General features: G+C 39.1%; 1 protein-coding gene and 1 pseudogene across 7 annotated transcripts in view; one reads left to right on the top strand and one right to left on the bottom strand.

Annotated features, from left to right (window-relative positions):
- Positions 1 to 24816, top strand: part of Dip2c (disco interacting protein 2 homolog C) — a 395546-nt gene that overhangs the window by 76143 nt on the left and 294587 nt on the right. The window lies entirely within an intron of this gene.
- Positions 23025 to 23329, bottom strand: LOC117714247 (U6 snRNA-associated Sm-like protein LSm5 pseudogene; annotated as a pseudogene).

Raw genomic sequence — 24816 nt, 5'->3', positions numbered from 1 at the left:
TCACACACCTTTAATCTCACACACCCAAGGTATCTAAACCAAGATTATCAGAGTGTGCTCAGCTGTTGTAGGCTATTGTAATCCAAGTCACATGTCAGGGTATATGGCTCAAGATGGCTGCAAAGCTGATAGCCGCTTTCTGCTAAAAGTCGGCCCCCAACAGTAAGCTGAAAATAACCTTGGACTCTTAGTCTTCCTGCCTATATTTCCTAAGTGCTGGGATTATAGATGTGTTATCATGTACAGTTTAGAACCATAATTTTAAAAGAGGTAATGACAGTTTTTAATGCTGAACTGTTTAAAGACCTAAAATACAGGCAATAAAGTATCTATAATACATGCATGAAACTTTAAGGTTTCCTTAATTACAATGGAATAATATTATAGCTTTTGAAGGTATTTTAATTACTTTTCTATTTTCTGTGATAAAACACCAGGCATTTAATTGGGCTTGTGGTTTCAGAGGGTTAGAATCCATGATGACAGAGCATGATGGCAGGCACAGCTGAGAGCTCACATTATGATCCACAGTTAGGAAATAGGGAACACTAGGAATGGCATAAGTCTTTTGAGAACTTCAAGCCTGTTCCCCCAGTGACATACCTCCCCTCTCCCAGTGTATGCACAAAAGAAATACTAGCATTTTAAGAGTTTCATGCTCTGCAGACTGAGCTAGTTGGGTACTGTCAGTAGCATTAAAAAACACTTTTTTTTTTTTTTTTTTTTAAATTTAACATTGAAATTGATACCGTGCTGTGTTTGAAATCTATCATGACTCCTTGTCTTCTTATTGGAGCTTCCACACAAGGATCCAGTACTTTCTGTAATAACATGACTGTGTGTGGCACTCATAAGCAAGGTTGATTTCTTAAAGACTGGTGTTGGTGGAATAAACAACAGGTGATGTCAGCTGAGGATGGCAGGTGGCCAAAGCTTTCTAGAAGGGATTTCTGAGCCACCTCATTAAGGAGAACTGTGAGTGGAGAGTGCAGCAGTAGATAAAAAATGTAGTTTAAACACCAAAGTCCAGAAACAGGGAGACGTAGATCTCTTGGCCAGCGATAAACAGCTGTAGATTGTTAAACCACAGCATTGTGATGTCAGGTGTGGGATAAAGAAAGGTGTTCATATAGGTGGGTTGTGGGTCACAGAGAATATCGTCTTTTTTGTCTAGAGCTTCCTGGCAGTGTGGTATCTCTGAGGGAGTGCTATTTCTTGAGTCTTCAGTGTTGTGCTATATACCTTGGTGTGGGCTGGCATCATCACATTTAATCTCCATAGTAACCCTGGGAGGTGTAGCTTCAGTTACTACTTCATCTTATTCTAATACACCCAAGGAAAGATCGCATTACCTCTGTAAGGTCATAGAGCTTATTAGAGTAGGTCAATGTCGAGAACCTATGCTCTGATCAACTTGGCTGTTCATAGTTGCTTTTAGTGCAGACGTTGAGTAAGGAGGTTGAGCTTGAAAGTGGTGTGGACTGCTAACTAGGGAGATATTGAATACTTTGTATTCAGATAACTAAAGTTGTTTGAGACTGCATTGATTAAACATACATGAAACATAAAGGAGGAGAAACAGAAGTAGCTGTGTGGAGTGGGAGCAGCACCAGGACTCTGAGATTCAGTAAGACTTGGTGGCAGTAATTTAGGGCAGAGCACAAGAGGAATATGGCAGAAGAATGAGCTATGTGGTAGGACTGGATGTGTTGAGTTTGGAACAAGACCTATCTAAGCAAGACCAGGGTCTTACTTCCTGGGTGGCAGGAAGTAGATGAAAGTAGTATTACTTTATGAAAGAGGCGATTAGAAGACCCTTATATAGAAAGTTTGAGTAGGCAGGTGATAACCTGGAGAGTAGCCTTAGGGCACATTCTAAGAGAGAATGCTGTGGAAATAACCTATTTAAGGATGGTTCTAAAGCAATTAATGATACCAGGAAAAAGCTGAGACTGAACATGCTTATTGAGTTTCACCACTAAGGGACTATGGCTGCCTGTCAAGTTACATTAAAATGTATTGAGCCAGAGAATATATCTGGCTACCTGTCAGTCATATCCACCAAATTTGTAAAAATAGTTGGTTACTGGAAATGATTAGTACAAGGGATTTCCAAATGGGGTAAATTCAACTTTAAGCCCAAGCCTTTGTGAACCTGTTAGGTATTATTATTATGTTGTTATTATTATACTTTACACGAATGAGTTAACAAAGTTCTTAAAAGTTGGCTTTATCACAGATAACTTAATGGGGTTTTTCTTACTAGGAGGTCAAGCTGGCATCTCTGATTATAAAAGAAAATGTTAATAATAGTATTCTCTATGAATTGTAGGCATCAGATTTTGTTAGTTTTCTTTGCCTTTTCTGGCAATCAAGCTTTTGTGTGGGTGGGGTAGGGTGTCTTTTTATAAAGTGTTGAAATGGATGTGTTTGAGTAGAGCAAAATAAATATAGATAATTCTTTACCCTGCTAAAGTAGGGATGTAGGATTCTTCCCCACCCTCAAAATGAACTCAAAGATTGATTGTAACTGGGAAAATTATTCTGATAGTGGATAAGGAATGTTGTTTCTGATAAGAATAATCATTGTTCGGTAATGGATTATGTTTATTCTGTTTGTATTTGTCAGCTTTTAGAATCTTATGTTTTAATTTTGGAAAAATTAAAATGTTTTCCCTTTTCCAAGCTGACTTGGCATCTGTGATAAATCAGGTGTTGATATTGTCCACTGCTCCCCTTACCTGTACCTTGTCTCCTCTTTCACAGTTTGTGCAGTTTATTCAAGTGCATTTGTTTCCCTCCTAGCCATTCCCCTTCAGGGAATTTACATGTACTGATGAGCTTGTAGAAGGACAGCGTCTCAGTATGTAGCTTTAGCTGTTCTGGAACTTTTGTAGACCAGGTTAGCATCAAACTCACAGAGAGCTACCTGTGCCACTATACCTGGGTCTATTAGAATTTTTTTAAAGTATTTTTTTTCCTTTGCCTTCCTTCTGAAAATTTTTTCATGCATGTTGGCCAAATTAAAAAAAAAAAAAAAAAAACGGATTTACCGATCTAAATTTGGAAAATTTCTTGTACACTTAGCATTGGTTTTGATGGAGATTCTGGCCATTGGCTAATTTTCCCCCTCTGATACTTTGATTGATGTGAGAGAAAAGAATGGAAGTGAAGAAATAGTAAGAAATGATAATGGTTTCCAAGTTACTGAGTCTACCTGATTAGGGTAAGAACTGGGTTTGATTTGTTAAGGTGATCTTCAGGTGTCTCCGTCCTTGCTTGTACCCTGACTTGGGGTTGCCTAAGACTTAACCAATTAATCCTGATCTGCCCTGAGTTTTGACCTTCCCTCAGAAGATACGCTTTCAAGCTTTCATGGACCTACCTAGAAGACAGCTGTTGCGTGTTACTTGGAGCTTGCTAGTGGTCATTAAGGGAAATAAGGTTCCTCTTGGCTTGCCTAACTTGTGTCTTTGATTCCAGAGTAGAGTGGTGCTTTTGATGCTCTGGCTTCTCTCTCTCTTGGCAGTTAGTCCCAACCTGTATAGTAGGTAGTTCTTTTATAGGACTCATTTCTTGCCTCTCTTCCAGGGTCAGAGCTTTGCTAACACCTACCCACCCCACCAAACCCAGTGCCTTGAAGGTGGTTGTTTGTTGGAATAGGATTCCTGCTTGTGCTTGGTGCTGGCTCATCTCACCCCTAGTTTTTCCGCACCAAAGTGATTTTTATATAGTTGGCAGGGGTGGGGAGGTTGTGTCTAGATGGCTTTCTGATCAGTGTCTCTTCTTGCTCATCCTTAGCCTTCAGCATTCTATTAGAAAATTTAAGTGGACTCTCTTTAGTCCTTTGGATAGTCTGCATCTTTCCCTCTCAGGCTTTGTTGCAATGAGGCAGAGCCAGCCTGTCTGCGTGGTACATGGTAGTCACACCACACATTCCTAGCCATTGTTGTCTAATATGCAACCAAGCATTCCAACACAGGAGTCCATGGAGGGCATTTGACTTTGAAACCACAACAGTGCTCTAACTTTCCTATCCATAAGTATCACATCAAGAGTATCATATTTAGGGAACTCCCATTAAATTTTTATGCATAAATTTCCATTATTTGAAAAAGCCACAAAGCATATTATCCTTATGGTGAACTGCTTCTTCCAAGAGCGGAATTCACATTTTCTGATCACCTGACTATGTATTGGATACACAGCTTTGCTTTACTTTAGAGACAAGATCTTACCCTTTGGCCAAGTGATGTAAGTGACTCCCTGCCTTAGCCTCCAGTGCCCCAACCTTAGTAATGTGCTGCAGCAGTAGTCCTAATCATAGTCACTTGAGATACTTTTGCCAGTGAGGAATCTGAGATTCTTTGCCTCAGATTTGATTTCTGGTTTAGGTTCCAGCATACCATGATTGCTATGTGAATAGTTTAGGGAGTCTCACTGTCACCCTGAGGAGAAGGTAGAGAAATAAACATTAATGACTGTTTTCCTCAAGACCATAGATTTGAAAAGTCAAACTGGGGAGAATAAATTTTAGGAAGAAAGTGCATTAATTACATTGGACTGAAGATGCTCATTTCTTCAGTATTGGTTTGTTTATGGAATTGGCCCCATCAAAAAATACATCAGGGGAATTGGAAGTTTACATCTGTTAGTCTTTGATGTAAATGGCTATTATCACAGCCTAAATTAAGTTTAAATTTTGCATGAGGTTCAAGTTATAAACTGCTACCTAATAATTTAATTGATAAAATTGTTTTGAAAATCGTCCCAGATTTAGAATCCAGAGCAAATGACAGTTTTTTTTAAAAGTGTGTAGTGGGAGTGGAGAAGTAATTGGAGTTTTTTTTTTTTTTTTTTTTTTTTTTTTTTTTGACAGAAGCCCAAGATATGCTGGTATAGAAGAGTTAGTTACGGCTTATCAGTCTTCGATAAAGCAGAAAAAGAGTGGACAGATTAGTACTGAAGTTTCTCATACCCAGAGCTTCTAGATTGAATCAGTGCAACCTACTTGAGGGAAAAATAACCTGTGACATTGGGTGTCTAAGCTGTGTTTTATTTCTAGAGGTCCCTTGGGTGATAAGGTTAGCCATGGTATCTCTTGTTGGGAGGGTAATGTCATATGATTTTAAACAACAAAGTTGAGGAATTGTTGGTTGTGGCTCTGTTCCAATTGGCTTTCTGTGAGGTATGCATGAAGTGTGGCTATGTTCTTCAGTTGAACCTATGGGTGGCTTTGTATTGGAGGATTCTAAAATTCTAGTAAGCAAAGCTTAACAAACCCTTGTTTAAAGCTATGTCTTCAAGCATCCCAAGTAAAGTTAACCTTTGTAGCATATCTAAATCTGGTAGGACGCATGTTCTTGAGAACTGACATTTTTATCTCCATTCTATAATTGCAAAGAAGTTAGTATAAAGGCCTTTTATTGGTTAAATTATATTTTATTGGTTATATTAGCTTATATTAAAAATGACCTAAGAAGTAAAACAGCACAATGGCTTGCTCCTTCAATATTTGCTCAAATATTTGAATGTTTGGTTCCCAGTTGATAGACTGGGGAGGATTAGAAGGTATGGCTCTGTTGGAAGAGGTGTCAACCCAGGCCAGGCCTAGTCTGGCTTTCTGTCATCTGTTTTGGATCAGGATGTAAGCTCCCAGCTACTACTCCAGAACCATGTCTGCTTGTCTGCCTGCCTGCCTGCCTGCCTGCCTGCCTGCCTGCCTGCCTGCCTGCCTGCCTGCCTGCCTGCCTGCTGCTATGTTGCTGGACTAACCATGATCATGAACTAATCATCTGAAACTGTAAGCAAGCCCCTAATTAAATGCTTTCTTCTATAAGCTGCCTTGATCATGGTCTCTTTATAGCTGTAAAATAGTTATTAAGATAATATCATTTGAACATTAAAAGATTGCCTGCAAGTTTAAGTTTTTTTGAGTTTGAAAAGATAGCTATAGTAGCATTTGATTAGATGAAAGATTGAAACCATTTGCCTTTTGTTTAACATCTGGATAAACTATTTTCACTGAAATAAGGCAAATGGAGTACACAGATTGCTGTTTTGTCACCTAAGTATTTGCAATATGAGCTGACCTAGGACTCGAATCTTACACAATTTCATAATAGAATTTAGATTCTACATTTCATCGAGGAGCACGAGATGTGCCCTGGAAATTTGTAAAAAGGTAATTGCCTTTCTCTCTTGCATAGAGTGAACAACTAGTCTTTTTTTCAGAAATAGTACTAAATGATTGGTGATATCATCTCTGATCCTGATGCCAGTATTGAGTGGTCATTGGTCTCACTCATCTTAAGTGGAGGACACTGAAATCACGTGAAGTTTTACTTGTTATTAGACTAGGTGTCAAAGACAGAGCTGGGGGTTGGGGTGATAACTAATTTGCTAAAGTGTTAAGTATGTAAGTCCCTGAACTTGTTCCCTAGAACCCACATAAAAAGCCACACATGGTGGTTTGCACTTATAGTCTCAGGGCTTGGGAGGCAATGACAGGCAGACTCCTGGGGTACTCATCTCCAAGTAAATGAGACACCTTGTTTTAGAATTACAGGGCAGATGCCATTCTTCAGGTCTCATCTGGTTTCTGTATACATTCCAGATCACACAGGCCTGTTGACTTAGAGAATGAGTTCTTACTGAACTGCTTTCTCATGTTGCCAAAGTCCTTTCCTTTGTTGACTTAATTTGAAGAACTCAGGGGTGGTGGACATTTTTTTTTTTTAAATTTAAATTACACTTAATTATTCTGTGTGTATATGGGACGGCAGCATGTGTGTGTGAGATCAGAGGACAGACAACTTGATGAGATTGGTCTTTTTCCTCCCATGTGGCCTCTATTTACATTGGTAGGATAGTGATGTCTATGGCAGCAATAGTCTTTTGGGCACATTAAATTGAATTATAATATTTAATGGCAATGGATTTGAAAAGATAAATTCCAAATATAGTCCTTTAGTCACAGGTGACTGCTGGCTCCTTCATTAGACAAAATAAAGTTCTGAAAGATGGCTCTGTGCCAGAGTGGGATACCTTGGCAGAAGAGCCTCTGAAAAGATCCCTAGGCTTTTGGCTGTGAAGGGATTCTGATGCCTGTTGAAGAGTTTGAGAGTGCTAGCTGCTGATTGCTGTCTCTGCCTATATCAAGTGATATGCAGACTATGATGAATTTGTACTGTGACAGAGTTAGCATTGTAGAGTTTAGGTATTTTGTGTTGATAGCTGAGTGATGAGCCAGGCCACATAAGAGTCTGGGGGCAGCTGTGTGCTTGCTTGGCCAGGCTCCCTTAAATTTGAGTTTGTAGGGGAAACACTAGCTTCCATAGTCTGAGCTTTTCACATAAGGATGGTAGGGTTTGCTGTTGATCATTATTTGTGAACAGGAAGTGCACCTCTGCTTAACTGTTAGCTAGTTAGGACACTATAGTTATCCGTATTGTCTGTGTGATAAGGTGCAGAGGAAGCTGGGGAGTCAGTAAAATGCTTGCATTGTAAACATAAATTTGACACCTAGACCATTCTTTTTAAGGTAAAGGCCAGCTATGGTGGTGTGTGCTTGTAATCCTAGTGCTGGAGAGGCAGAAACAGATTCTTGGAGTTCACTGGCTTGCCAGTCTAATCTAATTAGAAGGTCATGTCAGTAAGAGACCCCATTTTAAAAAATGAAAAATAAAACATGTGGGCATGTACACATGAACACAAAGGTGGCTGTTGATTAGAGTCTCTTTGTGTATTTAGTATTTAGGTGTTTTTGAAAGGAAAAATTCTTGAATGTTTGCCGAGTTTGTTCTCTGGTCCTTAGTGGCAAAGTGTTATAGTTGATTTAGATTACTGACTAGGAACTCAGTCATTGGTCTAATATACCCAAGGTTATAAAGGGAACATTAGAATATCTTGAGCTGGAGGAAGGTGCCAGGTTGGGTAACAGTTTGAGATTAGAGAGGGATTTGGTCAGAAAGTTATATGCTATACTTTTTTTTTTTTACCATGCTAGTGGCCTGGGCCTTGATCTATAGTAGTACTTGAGTGAAAAAGCTGCTTTTCCTTGGTTGTGGGAAGAACCTGTTTACCTCCATTCTCAGGCAGCAGTTTTTCCTATAGTGTCCATTTTTACTAGGAAACTATGGCAATGTAATATAGTAGCAAATTGTGCAATTGCTCTAATTACCTCCTGTTAAGTCCCCATCCTAATTATCATGAATTAGAAACAGCGATAATTATGAAAAGAGGTAAGGAATCTGAGATATCCTAGGTGGAAACTATTGCAGTTGTTTGCCTGGTCAGGCATTGCCAAGAATATAAAACCAGTGGAACCAATTTTAGGCGCCTTGAATTGGCTCCAAATCAGATTCCTTTGCTGGCTCATGTTCCCTCAGCTGCTGCAGATCTTCTCGGGTCTGGCTGCACATTCCAGGCATCAGAGTCTCAACTCACATGCCAGAATGTGCTTCTTATTTATAGAAAATCACACCATGTTATTGTCTATTTGGGCTGATATTTTATAGGTGTGGAAACTGAGGCTGAGGGAAGGTCACACTCTTGGTTATGTTCAAGCTCTTGGGGCTCTGACACTGGGGTTGTGAGGGTGGTTGTAGATGTTCACAGGGATGTAGAGGCCATCCCTTCTAGTACTTGTTCTGTGCCAGGAAGCCCACATTGTTCTGGGAATGAGAGCATCCATTTCTGTCAGGTGGTACTTTAACTTGGCTTTTCCCTGTGAGTTGGAAGTGCAGGTGAGCATACTTCTCTCTCTACTTTGTTTGGCCTTGGACTGGGGAGCAGGTTACAGCATTGCTGGAGAATTGATAGAATCTTTGAATGGAGACAGTCTATGATTCCTCTTGTTCAGTAAGTGAATTTGTCACTGGTTGTCTAGTAGGTCTGTCAGTGAGCTTAGCTATTCCTTGTCCAGAGATGGTGTGAGTATTGTACAGCTGTGTGTCCCTTTCTGCTATATCTTCAAAGCTAAGGAAGCAAGATCTTTGTTTTTCTCAAATATATATATATATATATATATATATATATATATATATATATATATATATATGCATGTATGTATGTTTGTGTACCATACATATGCCTCTTGCCTATGGAAGCTAGAAGAGGGTGTTGAATCCCCCAGAACTGTAGTTTGGGGATGGTTGTAAGCACCTTGTGGTACTGGCAACTGAATCGGGTCCTCTGCAAGAGCAGAGTGCTCTTAACCACTAATAACTTTTATTTTTGATGTATTCTGAATAGTATCTATCCTTATACAATTTTTGTGACTATAGTTCCATTTGAACTCTTGACAATTTATGATTCAGACATTATAATTTGCTCTCATAGCATTTTGAGGTTCTTGTGCCTCTCATTTATTTTTTAACCCAAAGCATATGATATTGTCCAGAGTAAGTAAAATACATGCTGCACTTTTCTCCTGAAAAACCTTATTCTAGAAAAGTTTCTTTGGAAAATGTTCAAAAGTGCAGACAAAAGAGGGCTTTTGGTAGAGAAGATATTCTAGACATGTCTCTTTAAGATTGTGAGGGTTCTTTTTCATGGCACCTCTTAGGTGCTTGGCTGTGTCAAGATGAGGTTGAGTATCCCCTATTTCCTTTCCAGCCATTGGCTCTCAGAAACTCTTTGAAGTAGATGATGGAGCTTTTGTATTATCCATGAGAAGCACATGGATACAGAAGTAGTTGCTGATGTTCTGGGTAAAAAGTGGAAGGGTTATGTGGTCTGAGTCAGTGGTGGGAACAACAAACAAGATTTTTCCATTATGCAAGGGATTGATCCATGGCAGAAGGTACTTGCTGTTGAATAAGGAACATTCTTGTCATAGAAGAGGGACACTGGAGAGAGGAAGAAGTGCAAGTCTGTTCACAGATGCATTGCGGATGTGGATACAAGTGCTTTCAACTTGGATGCTGTAATAAAGAGAGGTGGGGGAGAGATGATTCTGGACTGACCCATACTATTGTGCCTTGGTGGTTGGGGCCCAAAAAAGCTAGCAGAACCTTAAAAATTTTCAGTCTCTTCAAACTAGATGTTTTTTGCCAGTATATTGTCAGAAAGCCCTTAATAAGGAAGATTAAAAAGTACAGGACCAAAGCATGCAAGATTAAGCATCTTGTTACTCCATGAGTCCTACAACACAGACAGCACAGGAGGTTGTAGAATATGCTAAACACTTGGCCAAGAGAATGAATGAAGCTAATGCTAAACTAAAGGAACTGATTGCCAAGAGACATAGCTAACTCTGCTAAAAACCTCTACTCCTAAGCCCAATAAATTACTATGAGTAACAAATAAGTGATCAGGCCTTGAAAAAAATGAGGGATGTATATGAGAGGCAGATGATGGGGTGTGTGAGATGTGAGAAGTGTGTAACCCTGAAACACCCTCAGGATGACTTGACGCTTGTTGAACCAAAGGAAGACTTTTGTCAGTGTAGAGGCCTTTCTTATTATATGCTTATTTTAGTTAGCCTTTTCACTGGACTATGGCCACTCCAATACTAACTCTAATCTGTTTTGAGAATGTAATGTCAAGTCCCTCTGTATGTAACAGGAAGGAACTGAAACATGGACAGTTAGATTTATGGCTAATTCATCTAGTAACCCGGTTATCCCAAGACGAGATGACGTATTTCCCAATATACCAGAAGCTATATGTAGTTCTTCCCTTATTGTGGATTCATCCTGGTTTGGCTGTGATTTTATCAAAAGTTTTGACATGGCTTGTTATCTGAGCTTGTTAAATGAACACAAACTATATTTACTGTTAAATATTCAATAAAGTATTCAGAAGAGAACCCCCCACCCCCCCTTTTTTTTTGGAAAAGAGTCCCATTTCAAAGGTAAATTGGCTGATTTTGTTTCTGAATTAAATCAATCTTTTTAGGAAAAAGATGCCTTTACTTGAAAGGTTAAAGGGGCTACTTAGTTTTTTTGTTTTTTTTCTTGTATAAAGTAGCCATGAAATGTTACTATGCACAGGACAATAAGGAAGTAGCTCTTGATCTTAAGTTTATCAGAAAGGTCGCTTTGGAGTATGATGCTAATCCTTAATGTCTGCTTTGATATTCTTTGCTAGGTTGCAAGTGAATGAGATGATGAATCAAATTTTATGTCTTAATATTTTACAACAAAAAAGTTCTTGACAGAGAAGAATATTTAATCAGTTTCTTCCTGATTTTATCTTTTCTCCCCCAATTGTCCTATTTGTCAGAGATCATTCTAAGAAAGTTCCTCTAAGAGGAATAAAAATAGGAGTGCTTTAACAGTGGCTTCAGTTTAGGTGGAAATAAGTGCTTGGCTATCAGATTTGTCTCCTTGCCCCCTGCAATTTTGCATTAAATATAGAGCAGTGAATCACGAGAGCTTGATGTTGTTTCAGTTCTTGGTTTTGTGATACAAAACTGATTGACTATAGTAAAGAAATGACAGAGATTGGGTTGATGAAATATGGGGGCTGGTTTAGAGTGTCAGGAATTGTAAAGGAACAATTGAGTCACTAATAAATGAGCTGTGCTGGGGTGACTAGTGTACTAGTTACATCATTGTAATGAGAATCATGATACTTATTTTAGAGAGCTCTCAATAGGCTAAACTTTATTACATAGAGTCTTCTTATAAAACTATGCAGTTAGTTAAAGGAAGATTTATCTAGAATGTTTTCAGGTCATGAGGGAGATACAAAAAGAGATAACAGACTTACTGATTCATGCATATTTTAATAGTAAATGAAGATGTTATATGGGGCTGCATATGAGGACTTGGGTTTTGGGTTCAGTAATAGTGTTCCTTAGCCATGGCAAGCCTAGCCTGTGGAGCTGGAGTGGAATAGAAGTCAGTGCATATCTTAGTGAAAGTGACTTTGATCTGGTAGAATGCTAAGAGTCTAGTTATTTTTTCCCCTTATTTCCTTTGTGGTTCTTTTTATGAGTTAATGGCTGTCTTTCTCTCCCTTTTTCATCCTTTGTTTTCCTTCTCTCTCCTACTCTCCCTCCCTTTTCCCTTTCTGGGTAAAGCTCAAACTGGAGATCTTATGCATGCTAGGCAAGTATATATCTCTAGACTCTCCCCTGTGTCTACTTCTGTGAACAACATTATGTATATTAAAGTATATGGTTATGTAAGTGTTCCGCGCGCCTCCCGTGTCCCCTTCACCCGTGGAAGAGAGACACGAGAGGCAGTGTTCGGGTGGTTACCACAGCGAGGCTTTATTCGTATAAGCAGAAGTGGAAAGGCAGAGAGACAGGAAGAGGCACAGCTTAAATACACCCTAGAGTGACATGTTCACTTCTGATTGGCTGTTCACTCATTACCCATAATACGCCCCGGGATGGGCAGTGATTTTTGGCGCGCTTTTTGCCTTTTGCACCTGCGCAGTCAGTTGTTTACTAGTGGGAGGACACGATGTCCGCGCCATCTTGGAATGGTGGATGTATCACCGCTAACCGCGGCTTCCTACATGTAAGAAAATTATTTGATTCTGACTTGAAAAACCCAAAAGGAGTTTGGCATAACCATTTCTTAGAATGCATTTGGTCTCTTTTACTGTCATTGCAGGAATCCTATATTTTCATCTTAGAATGCGTTCTAAGAGCAGAATGGGTCTAAGAGGTTAGAGTGAACTATTCCATGTATGAGTTAATGCATTTATTTGAATTATTTTTTAAAAAGGCATACATTTGAATTTTCTAAAGATACACTTTGATTCTTACTATGTCTTCCTGGGGTCTGGCTTTTTGGAACAAATGGAACAGACTTTCATGTTAGACTTAAGTGCTTTCTTGTTTGGACCAAAACACACACATTTAGGGGTAAATAGGACCCTTTGCATTTTTGTCTTCTTCCTGACTCTGTACTGGACCTACTGAAGGACCTTTAAGACATATCTGTTTTAAATAGTTGTGTTATTTAATAGTTCACAATCATGATATAATTGTGTGGTAATCCTGGCTTGTGTGTGAGCATTGAAACTTGGGGTGTGTTGTATTCATGTGCTCTGTCTTTGGTTGCCTGTCCATGATACATTTTGCTAAACTTTACCCATAATGTTAGCCACCTCACAAATATTTGTGCTACTTTATCTTGGGATGGGTCTAGCTTTCTGAGGATGCAGAAAAATTGTTCTTTCAGAGCAGCTTTAGTTTAAAGCTTTGGTTGGGGGTAGCATGGAGTGAGTTTTTTTTTTTTCTTTAATCATACAGAAGATAATTATAGTGGTTGGCAGTATTCCTTGTGCTGAACAATAGAGACTCCAGCTGGTCTCCTGTTGTCCTTTCAGAGTCAAGGAGGGAGGGAGCATGCCGGGGTCGTAGAAGGTTTCCTTAGGGAGCTTGTTATCCAAGGAGTGCTATTCTACACTGTGGCTAATCCTCAATGCTGAGGCACTCTGTAGGGCCAACATAGCATGGTGTCCTGGTGTGTCTATCCATGTCCTCTAGGCTTTATTTTGAAGAAAGCAGTGTAAAGAGGACAGGGTTGGCTTATCCATGCTCATTCAGCATGTTTTGTTGCTTCCTAATATGGAATACTAAGCAAAAGCAGGCTGTAAGTAGTCACTCTAGGAACCTTTCATTCTTAGATGCAAGCAGAGCTACAGGTTTGAACTTCTGTCCAGAATGGAAGTGGGATAGAAGTTATGTAGACACGAGTCCTTGATATAGACTGAGAGATTAGTTTACAGTAATGCTGTCTTCTTACGGGAGAGAGGATAGATTTGAAATAGTCATTGGTATTTTTTGTTTGTCTTGAGTCTCTCTATAAGGTAGGTTATAATGGGGAAAAGGGGAAGCTTTCTTTATCTGAAGCTGGCTTTGAACTTGTTATCTTGTTATGTAATTGAAGATGGCCTTGAAATTCTGACCCTTCTGCTTCTATTTCCTGTGTGTGTGTGTGTGTGTGTGTGTCTGTGTTGTTTTGATAGAACATTTCTTTGTTCATTAACCTATTAGTCTTAAGTTGAATTCTAAGGTGCTCTAGCATGACAGTGTTCCTTAGATAGTACCTTTATTGTTTTTGTGGCTGGGTGAATGATCTGCAAGTGGCCTTGAGGGAGATCATTGCTCAGGTCAGGGATGGACAACTAGATAAAGCACATTTGTGATTGAGAAATATGTGCTTTGAGGTTAGAGGTCTAGTTTGACACCCAACTTCTCACTGAGATGTCATAGATTCAAGGTTGAGCTGGGATTTACTTGAAGATCCATTTATATTAATAATGTATGTTTGGATAATGCCAATGGCAATGCATCGGCTGAGCTTATACATGTTTATTTGTGTTTACTTTTTGCTAAGGAATTTAGGTTTTAGATTTTTATTAGATTTCACCAGGGAATCTTGAAAGACATTTTGAATAATGTTTCAATGTATTCCCAAATCTACAGCTTAGATTCCTAAACATTTACTCCAATCCCAGTAGTTGAGATAATTGTAGAGATTGATTCGTCGGCAGGAGGGATAAGAAGATGGGGTTGGGATGTGGTGAGATTGATGATGGATGAAAATGTCACGATAAACCCATTACTTTCTGTATCATTAATATAGGCCAGTGCATTTAAAATAAAATCATAGTTGAGGTACTCGAGCTCCCATTCTTAGAGGAAAATATCATCAGGTTTCACATATTCTGAGGTCTGATGACTAAAGTAGCTGGGATTCTGAACGCCAGACTCTGTTCTACAGACAGAGTTACAGCTACATCAGTGAACAGTACAGCTAGGAACCAGCTCTCTGGTCTCTCCTGTGTGGATAATTCTCTTTTCTGCGAACAAAGTTAGGTGAAGGGACCTCATTAGATGTTGAAATCTATCATGCTGTCTTAGCTTCAATGTTTATGGATTTTGATTTACCCATAGATTGTAGATTTTTCAGAAACTTGGTTTTTTGGTTTGTTTTGTTTTTGGTTTGGTTGGTTCTGTTTGTTTTTAAGACCCTGTTGTATAAAGCTTCAAATGAACAGCTCAATAGAGAAACCCACTGCATTTGAGCTCCATCTTGTGTGGTTCCTTGGCCAGCCAGGCAAAAGTCATGGTCATAGGCAAATCCCACAAATATTTCTTGTCTTTTCCTTTGTACCTTTTAGTTCTTTAAAACAATAGAATTGAAGTGTGCTTCGTGGGGAAAGGTAATTTATGTAATAAGAGAAATCTTTTGATGGTTAGAAAACCTCAAGCTATAAATATTTAATCAAAGACTACTTTGTTGTAGTGACATACAATTTATTTAAAAGAGCAAAGTTTAAAGTTCTTTTATTGGATTTTAAATGTTAAGTATCTACTCCATAACACTGAATTCTACTCTGAGTATGGTTAGGTACTGAGTACTTGTTTGGCTAGATTTAAAAAGAAAATGTACTGCTTGGCATCTTTGATTCTGCTAGCAGTCAAATACTTAGGTCTCTTTAAAGGAAAAAAACCCATTATAGACACTTTACATAAAGTTTATTACCATTTGTAATAGAATGATTTCCAGTGATGTTCATGTTTTAGTCACCGATGCCATGAACATGTTATGTGGGAAAGGGACACTTCAGATGCAACTGTTAAGGATCTTGGGTGGGAGATGAACCTGGAGACAGCCCTAGAATAGTGACAGAGGAGGACAGATAGAGTTACAGGATGTGGAGACAGAAGCAGAAATGGGAGTGGGGCAAGGACATGAGCCAAGGAATCCTGGTGGGCTATAGAGGGCAAGAGAACTGATTGCTCCTGGGAACCATTGGGAAGGAACCTGCTCTGCCAGCATCAGCAGGCTGATACCTTTCAAATCCAGAAGTAAGAGAATAAATAGATTTATATTAATTAAAGCAGTCACCTTTGTGATAATTTGTTATGGTAGTAATAAGCAATAATACACTGTTCTCATTCCCTGGTGTGTCTTTCAGAAATAACTGTTGTATCAGCCTCGTTTGTGCCCTAAATTATAAAGAGATATTTTCTAGGAAACAGATATTTAAACTATGGTAACAAGGAAAATGGGATAGGAATAGTGTGTTTTCTATGAGCCTGTCATTTTAATGTTTTAAAAAGTTTTTTACTTGCATTGTGGTCTTGCTAAAATAACTTTCTATCTAAAATACTAGTGAGGAGCTTACTGGTGAGACACTATTTTTATATGTACTTTGTGTTGGATTGAAAAATATAAGAATTTCAGAAGTAGAAGTTGAGATAGTGTTAATTATGAGGCACACTGGCATACTTTTCTTTGTTTTCCTATTATATATATATTATATATGTGAGATCATATACATAACATATACATAACATATACATAACATCATATACATAACATCATGTACATAACATCATGTACATAACAACAGCATGTACATAACAACAGCATGTACATAACAACAGCATGTACATAACAGCATGTACATAACAGCATGTACATAACAGCATGTACATAACAGCATGTACATAGCACGTACATAGCACGTACATAGCACGTACATAGCACGTACATAGCACGTACATAGCACGTACATAGCACGTACATAGCACGTACATAGCACGTACATAGCACGTACATTGCACGTACATTGCACGTACATTGCATATACATGCTTCATAATAAAGCCACATAGACTTCATGTTGACATACCAGAACCTAAATGTGAGAATACAGCAAACTGGTGGTATGATTCTTGGGGCTGGTTTTATTTTGTTTTTGTAGAGTGCAGGTTGTGTTGGTCTAGTTACTATGAATTGACAGTTGTCTGAACACTAAGCATCACCTCCTGCTGTGGCCTCAATAATGACCACTTGTAACACTATTGTCATCACAGGAAATGAGGCTGTGAAGAACAAGGGTATGGTATGATGCCATCCAGTCCCAAATGTAGTTTTCTGCTTTGGTTGGCCTATCTTCTTGCAAACATAGATCAGTGCTCTTATTGTAGGTACAATTATCCTTAACCCTCTTTTTTTTTTTTTTTATATATCTACTAATGAATTCCATTTGCTACTTTGCAGTGCTTCCTCACAAAGCTTTGATTCACTTAAACATAATAATGATGTAATGTTACTTTCTGAATATATTCAGGTTGCTATAACAGAATACCTTAGACTGGGCAGCTTATAAACAATAGAAATTTACTGCTTATAATGTTAGAGTACAAGGAAAGTATAACATGGAAGAACAGATTTATTGTCTGGTGAGGATATTGTCTGGTGCTCATATATAACTTGTATCTTCATGTGGCAGAACAACAAAATGGAGTTGGTCCCTCAAGCTTCCTCTACAAGGGCATGACGTCCATGCATTAAGGGTAGAGCCTCTAAAATTCCTACTTCTTCACACTGTCATACTGGGGACTCCTTCAACACAAATAGTGGGGTGCTCATAGCCTATGAGTGCTGTGATTTATTACTGTAAATAAAGGGGCCATTTGTGATTTATTACTATAGAGCCTTATTGTTCCTGCTTATCACAAAAGCAAGATAAAGAACCTTGAATGAATTAGGGCTTGGTGTAGGAAGCAGAAAGATCTTTAGAAATATTTTCAGGAAAGACTTAGTACAAAGGCTTGTTAGATGAGGTGGGTGGTAGGAATGAGCCTCATACCACTTAGCATCTGACCATGTTGAACTTCCCCCAAACTCCTTGATTCTGCACACATGGGTAGGTGAAGTCCTCTACCATGCCAAGGTGAGGCAATGTGTACTTGTCATCTCAGCATGCCAGAAGCTGGAGGATCTTGAATTAAAGCTAACTTGTGCCTCAGAGAAGTCCCTATTTCTAGCTAAATAAATACATAAAACCTTTACCATTTTTTTTCTTCCTGCTAAGAAATACTTTCAAATGTCTTAAGATTTGTGAATGACTGGTTTTACCTAGACCAAAGCTAGATCCATCCTCTGTACTACAAATGATGAGTTGTGGAGCTTGTTCCCACTCATCAACCAGAAGAAATTCTGGCCAATCATACCTCGTTGTACTCTGTCTTTAGCTCAGACCCCCTGAACATTTGACTTGAGCTTCATTTCCCATCCTTCCCCTTGGCAGCCATATGGGCCTCCCTGTGATCTACTACCTGGTCAGCTACCTTGTCACCCCATGGTGTGGTTCCTTCTCGACTTGTTTACCCCTCCCCATGAAAGAAAAGCCTCTTGCTTAAACCACTGAAATATTGCAGTTGGGTAGTGACAGTCTTTCCTACTGCTCCACAAAGCTTTCCAATAAAATCTCTCCTTAGTAAGTTGTGATTTGTCTCCCCTGCCCCCACCTCCCTCAGCTGGCTGCCTGGAAAAGCCAAAGCCTGGAGGAAAAATTCCTTGCTATGAGTTTGCTTTCCAAGCTGTGATTGCTGGTAACCTCCAAGACAGGTCTTCCAATTTAAAGAATTAAAACAAAAAACAAACTCAAACAAAAAACTAATCATAGTATAGATGGTCTTATAAATGCTTACATTTGCTCTGGATTTGAGGGATGGCTTACTTATCAAGGGATTTGTATGTAATGAATGGGTACAGAGCTGTGGGGTGCTGTGTATGAGGGGGAAAAAAGATCTTCTTGGAAGGGATGTTTCATTGATAGACTTGAGTATTATGATTAAATTCTCACAGGAAATTTGTATCTGCCAGACATAATGTTTTATGGAAGTGGCCATTTGGACCAAGAAAGAAAATCCATACTGAGGTATTTTCTTCATTTGAGAGTGCTTTACACTAGCAAAGTGTGTCTGTAGCCACCTATGAGGTATAAGCATGGATTCTTTCGTGGGCACATAGTGGCTTTAGCATGGATCCCTACAAGTGAATGTTGATTTGATAATATTCTCCTCTTTAATAAATGAATTGTACTCCTAAATTGTTTCTACTTGGCATCGTTGGGTTTGTGTTGTTGTTGGTTTTTTTTGGGGGGGGGGAGGGTGGGGGCGTTGTCTGGAGACCTTAGTAAAGAATTTCTCATGAATTGGCTCTGTGGTGTGATCCTGCTTTTAGTCTATGAGTGGTGTGGGGTCTAGACCCAACTCTAGGTTCCAACAGCTTTTCCAGAACCTGAAGTATCCGTGTAAAAATAAACATGTATTCATGCTAAATGGGTTGAGTACTGTCAGAAGTATGTGGAGAATGTGGTAGCAGGGGCTGTGTGGTGAAGGGGTTCAGGGACAGGAGAATGAACCTCAGAAACATTAGACATGGTTCGCCATTGGAAGTCCAGGGAGAGTACTCTGCCCTTTCATATCTTTATAGAGAAAGGGAAGCAATTGGGGTCATCAGTACCTTATGGGTATAAGTCTGTCTTCATATCATCCAGCTGTTGTCAGTAATACTATTTATACTCTTCTAACCCTAGGCCTATTTGCTCTAAAAATATGAAAAGACAGAAATAGTTCAAGGACATTTAAAGACTTACATAATTATTAATAGACCAAGTTTTGATTCATCATGCATTATGAACAAATCATGTATTAAGAACAAGTTGATATAAATTGTGTTTTTGTGATAAGCTGCCAGATGACTTGGTTTAGTAAAAATATTTAGTGTTTTTGACAAATATGCCATTTTGGGGGTGGATATTCTCACTTGAGCTCTCAGACTCCTCTGCACAAACATTCCAGTGATCAATTCCAATTTATTAGACATCTTTCAATTGCACTTGGAATTGTGACTGAGGGCACCAAGTCTAGAGACTAGAGGGAAGCTCAGAGGGTACTTGTAAAGTGAAATTTCTTTTATGAAATCATTCATATGTATAAAATAACTTGAGTGCTGTGGTAGTCAAATTCTCCAGGGAAGCAGAACCAGTAAGATGCATATATGTATGTCTAGAGTGAGTTTTATTGGAAAGAACTGGCTCAAACAATGATGGAAGTTAAAAGCTCCATGATGTACAGACTAAGGGGACAGTGTGGTTTTGAAAGCCTTGAGAGTCCCAGAGCCCATAGTATACATGCTAGGTTGGCTTTGAGGTCCTAACACATAGTAATACCACTACCTTTGAGGGCTGGAGAAGGCAGGCACTGCAGTCCAGAAGTCAGGCACAGAACTGCTCCAGCCTCCCTCCACCTTGTTTATCTTATTCAGGCTCTAGACACATTGGGTGGTACCCATCAATGGTAAAGGTGGGTGGGCCATCTGCTTTATATAATTCATGGAGAGGTATTCTAATAATCTCTTGTAGAAACATCCTCACAGGCTTTTATCTGCAATCAGGGTATCCTGTGTATGACTCAGTCAAACTGGTACATAAAATTACATGTTCTCATTCCTGTGTCTCCACGTGTATACTCTTCCATTTCCTGTCAGTGTACAAACTTTTGAGTGCTGGTTCTTACATATCTTTATCAGGCCCCTTACACTGCTGATAGGTCTTCATGAGCTGACTGAAGTGTAGAAAATGAAGCTATCAACAGGCTTTCTGGACCCTTCAAAGGTGTTCTGGAAAGCTTGTCAAATGGAATACTTCATGTTAATCCAGTTCAGAGTGTGTTCATTGTTCATTTTAGCATTAGATTTAACCATCTTTTAAGAACAGCTTTTTATTTGCATCTCCTAAAGTATAGTTTTTTTTTTTTTTGAAATGAGTTCTCATGTATCTCAGGCTGGCTTTGAACTAGATATGTTGATAAAAATGACCTTGAATATGTGATAGTCTTATCTCTTCTGCATATCTCATGCTAGAATTATAGGTGTGAGCCACTTTGCCCTGCAGGAACTGTATATACAGTTGTATATAGGATAAAAGGGTGAGTAAATGATAAAGCTATGTGGTAGAAAATTGAATATTGAACCAGATTATAGTATTTGTTTATCTCAGATTTCCATAACCCTAATAGTTTGATTCAAAATGCCCTTCAACAATGAAGGCAAGGTCAGGGATTATTATTCCCTTTATGTATTTTTAAGTTTAAAAACATTTAAACATTTCATATATGAGTGATTTGCCTGAACATTATTTATATTTATATATATATTCTCATTCATTCTCTCCCCAGCCCCCCCCCCCCCCCCCCTCCATATGTGCCTAGTGCTCAGGGATATCTGAAGGGGGCGTGTCAGATCCCCTGGAACTGGAGTCAGAGATTGTCATGCTGGGAACTGAACCTGGGTCCTCTATAAGAGCAGCAAGTGCTCTTAACTGCTGAGCCACCTCTCCAGTCCCCCCTTCCCACCTGTACCTTTTTCTTTGTTTTTCTCTTCTTTTCTTTTTCTTGTTTGTTTTGTTTTGAGACATGTGTCATGAGGCTGCTGGCCTCTGTCTCAATATATGATTGAAAATGATTTTGAACTCTATGCAGAGATTGAGATTATAAATGTACATCAGCATGTAAGACTGATATGATACTGGAGATTGGATAGCAGGGTTGTGGGTTTTTTTTGTTTGTTTTGTTTTTTGTTTTTGTTTTTGTTTTTGGCATGCTAGGCAAATACTTTGCCAACTGAGCTATGTAGAGAGAATATCTTGTGTGTATGGCTGCATCACCTATCAATTGTAAAGCTTAATGGTCCATGGCTTAGGCAGGAAATAGAAGGTGGGACATCTAGGAGGCAGAGAGAATTTTGGGATAGAGACAGGTGCTGGAAGATTTTTCCAGAAAGATGTGAGGAGACAAACACATGGTACCTGAGCATAGGTAACCGGCCACATGGCAGAATGTAGATTAAAATAAATGGGTTATCTTAAGTTATGATTCTACTTAGAGAAAGAACCTAGTTATATGGCCAAGTTATTTGTAAATGTATTTTGAGTCAGAGTCTTAACTTCTGGGAGCATGGGACTGAGAGGAAGAACTGGGCCCAACAGAGCTACACCCCAAGTACTTGCCTCTTTAGACATAAAGTTAAGACAGGGGCAGCTTAGTAAGGTGAATGTCTAACATAGCAGTGGGTGATCAGTTTAGGGATTGCAGTCTTGGACTTGTAGTCTTCACTTCTGTGTGTTTTCACTATTACAGTGTCTCAAATTGGTAGGTTAATAATATACTTCTTTTTAGAATGAGAATTTTTTTTAACTGATACCAAGTTAACATGTCAAATGTTCTTTAGAATTCTTATTATGATATAATAGTGAATAGAAATTTTTTATGTCCTGCTTTATTCTTAGAAGTATCCACAGGGGTAGGAAGTATTGGTTATTTCATTCTGCACTTTCCTTGTTATGATATTGATGTCCCTCTTGAGTATATAAAAAATCCTGAGTGAATAAAAGAGGAGTTTGTGCTTCAATATGAAATTGCCAGTTTTGAATTAAATATTTACTGTGCTAACCTTAACTGCATTAAGTTTCATCTAAGCACACCTATCCCAAACAGTGGATGGAGCTTGGGGACTCTTATGGAAGAATAAGAGGAAGAATTGGAGGCACTGAAGGGGATAGGAACTCCACAGGAAGGCCAACAGAGTCAACTAACCTGGATCCTTGGGTCTCTCAGAGTCTGAACCACCAACCAAAGAACATAACACTGGCTGGACCTAGGCCTACCTGCTCATATGTATCAGGTGTGCAGCTTGGCCTTCCTGTGGGTCCCAAACAACTGGAACAAGGGCTATTCCAAAAGCTGTTGCCTGTTTGCGTAATATGTTCTTTTAGCTGGATTGCCTTGTCTGGCCTCATAGATTCTTGAAGTGCCAGGGTATGGGGATACCCTGTGTGTGTATGTAGGAACTACCTGCTCTAAGAGGAAGGGTGTGGGGGATGGTGAGATGGGGGATGTGGTGGAGGAGGGATTGTGGGAGGGGGTGACCAGGATATAAACTAAAGTAAACTAAAAAAAGTTTCACCTAAGCATGTGAATAGATTTTACTCAATTGAATCTTATCAAATTGACAATACTGTTTTGACTAACAAAACATCAATTTCATATATTATATAAAATAGTACATGATAATTATTTTTAACCAAAAAAATATTTATTTTTTTAGTCTTTAAAAAAACAAGACAAAACAAAACTCATTCTTTTCCCAAAATAACTATGATTAGCTTAGAAAAATGGATGTGTATCTTCAAAGAGTTTCCTTTTAACGGAAACTTCATTTTATAGAATCTAAATGTTAAAGGTTTAAAGCCAGAATCTAGCATAAGTCCAGGGAATCCGTTCATACTTCAGGCTCTTCTCCTCCAGGAACCAGCATTGTTATATTATTTCTATTTAGTAGAATTTGATCTAATTTTGTAATTCTTCTGCCTTCTGGTGTAATTTCAAATTCTGTAACATCTTCCGACACCATATTGACAAAGTCATCAAATCCTAGAAGTGTACCAACAATTTCTTCATCACTCTTCATCACAATGTGAATCCTTAATCCTATATACTTGTCTACAAGCTCTAATGGCAGGAGTTGGGACGGGTTCGTGGTTGCACCCATGGCCATGCCATAAGTCCATGATAATTATTTTAAAAGGCCTTTTTTTGAGGCAAGCCTAGAAACCAATAAAGACCCCATGTTCTGTTGTAGAACTCTCATATTTTTAATGGGGGCATCAGCTCTATAGGATTTCCTCATGAAGTGTTAACAAAAGGGAAGGCTGTGAAAAAAATCACTTCAACGGATTTTTAAAATCTGTTTCTGGTGTTGTCCTTTTAGTTGACAGACTGTTGAGGAACCTCTAAGCTCTGGTTCCTTTTTTAAATCCCACTCTCTGTTGTCTATCCTTTCTGGAAAGAGGAGTTAACTATTTTTATCTTTTGTCTGAGTAATGCCCAGGAGACCTGTGGTACTATGTGAGAGATCTGATGCTGGGTGGGTGTGAGCAGGCATTAGACTGCACTGGGCTTGTGAATGTGATCTCAGCCCTCTTGAGTGAGAAGCAAACTTTCAAGTCCCAAGATGAAGCCTGACATTGCTTGCCTTGACTCAGCTGCCATGGTCTTTGCTGGCCAGGGAAGCTGATGTTGGGCAGTGAAGTGACTAGATGCCTGTGATGATAACTTGAGCATGTGTGTCTCTGTGCGTGTACCCCAAAGCTGACACTGGGTTTTATTCCTTGATTGCTCTCCATCCCATTTATTAAAGAGATTTCCAACCTAGTCTAGCTATCCATGTTGTTTTGGGAATCCCGTCTCTGCCTCCTGAGTGATGGGCTTACAGGTAGACAACACACCTTCCTGGCTTATATGCAGGTCCTGGATATATGAGCTCTAGTCCTTAATATATGTATGCCAAGTTCTGATACCCAGCTAGATCCCTGAGAATGTGTCATAAAAATCCATTAAAACACCAGTAACATGTTTCTGCTGTATTGTATATAACACAAAGATACACAATAGGCTATTGACTTGCAGCACTTAAGTTCAGTGGGAATTTGACAGTAAGCTCGATCTGCTGTTTGATGCTGGTTTTGCAGGTGTCCTTAGGTCCTTTTCTGTATGATGCACCTTTTCCTGGTTTCCTTTTTCATGCCATGCATTGGTGGAATAAAGGCTGGGTTATACCAGCCTTGGCCTCCTTGTAGGGCCACCTTGCTCAGTCTTAATGAAGAGCTGAGGTAAATCTTTGGCTTTGTTGTAGACTTCCCAGAAAACTGCAGTGTGGAGTCAATGTTATTCTTGTGTACCTTTACTTTCCCATCCCCCCAAATAAGTGAATAGCCAGGCATAGTGACACATACTTGCAATCCCAGTATAGGTGGATCAGAACTTTGAGGTTAGCCTAAGCTATATAGCAAGTTTGAGATTAGCCTGGATTACATGAGACCCCGGAGAAAGAATTGTGGAGAGGGTGTGGGAAGGAAAGCTGCAGTGACTTTGTCTTCATGTTGTAGCTGAGCTGTCATGAAGCAGCTTTGTAACTCAGCAGCAGTAGAGAGGGGCTGCTGACACTGGGAGCACATTAAATACTGTAAATGTCACAGCAGCTCC

Source organism: Arvicanthis niloticus, chromosome 8, assembly GCF_011762505.2.
Source record: "Arvicanthis niloticus isolate mArvNil1 chromosome 8, mArvNil1.pat.X, whole genome shotgun sequence".
Taxonomy (NCBI): domain Eukaryota; kingdom Metazoa; phylum Chordata; class Mammalia; order Rodentia; family Muridae; genus Arvicanthis; species Arvicanthis niloticus.
The sequence above is the reverse complement of the archived record's forward strand: the minus strand, read 5'-3'. Positions and strand labels throughout refer to the sequence as shown.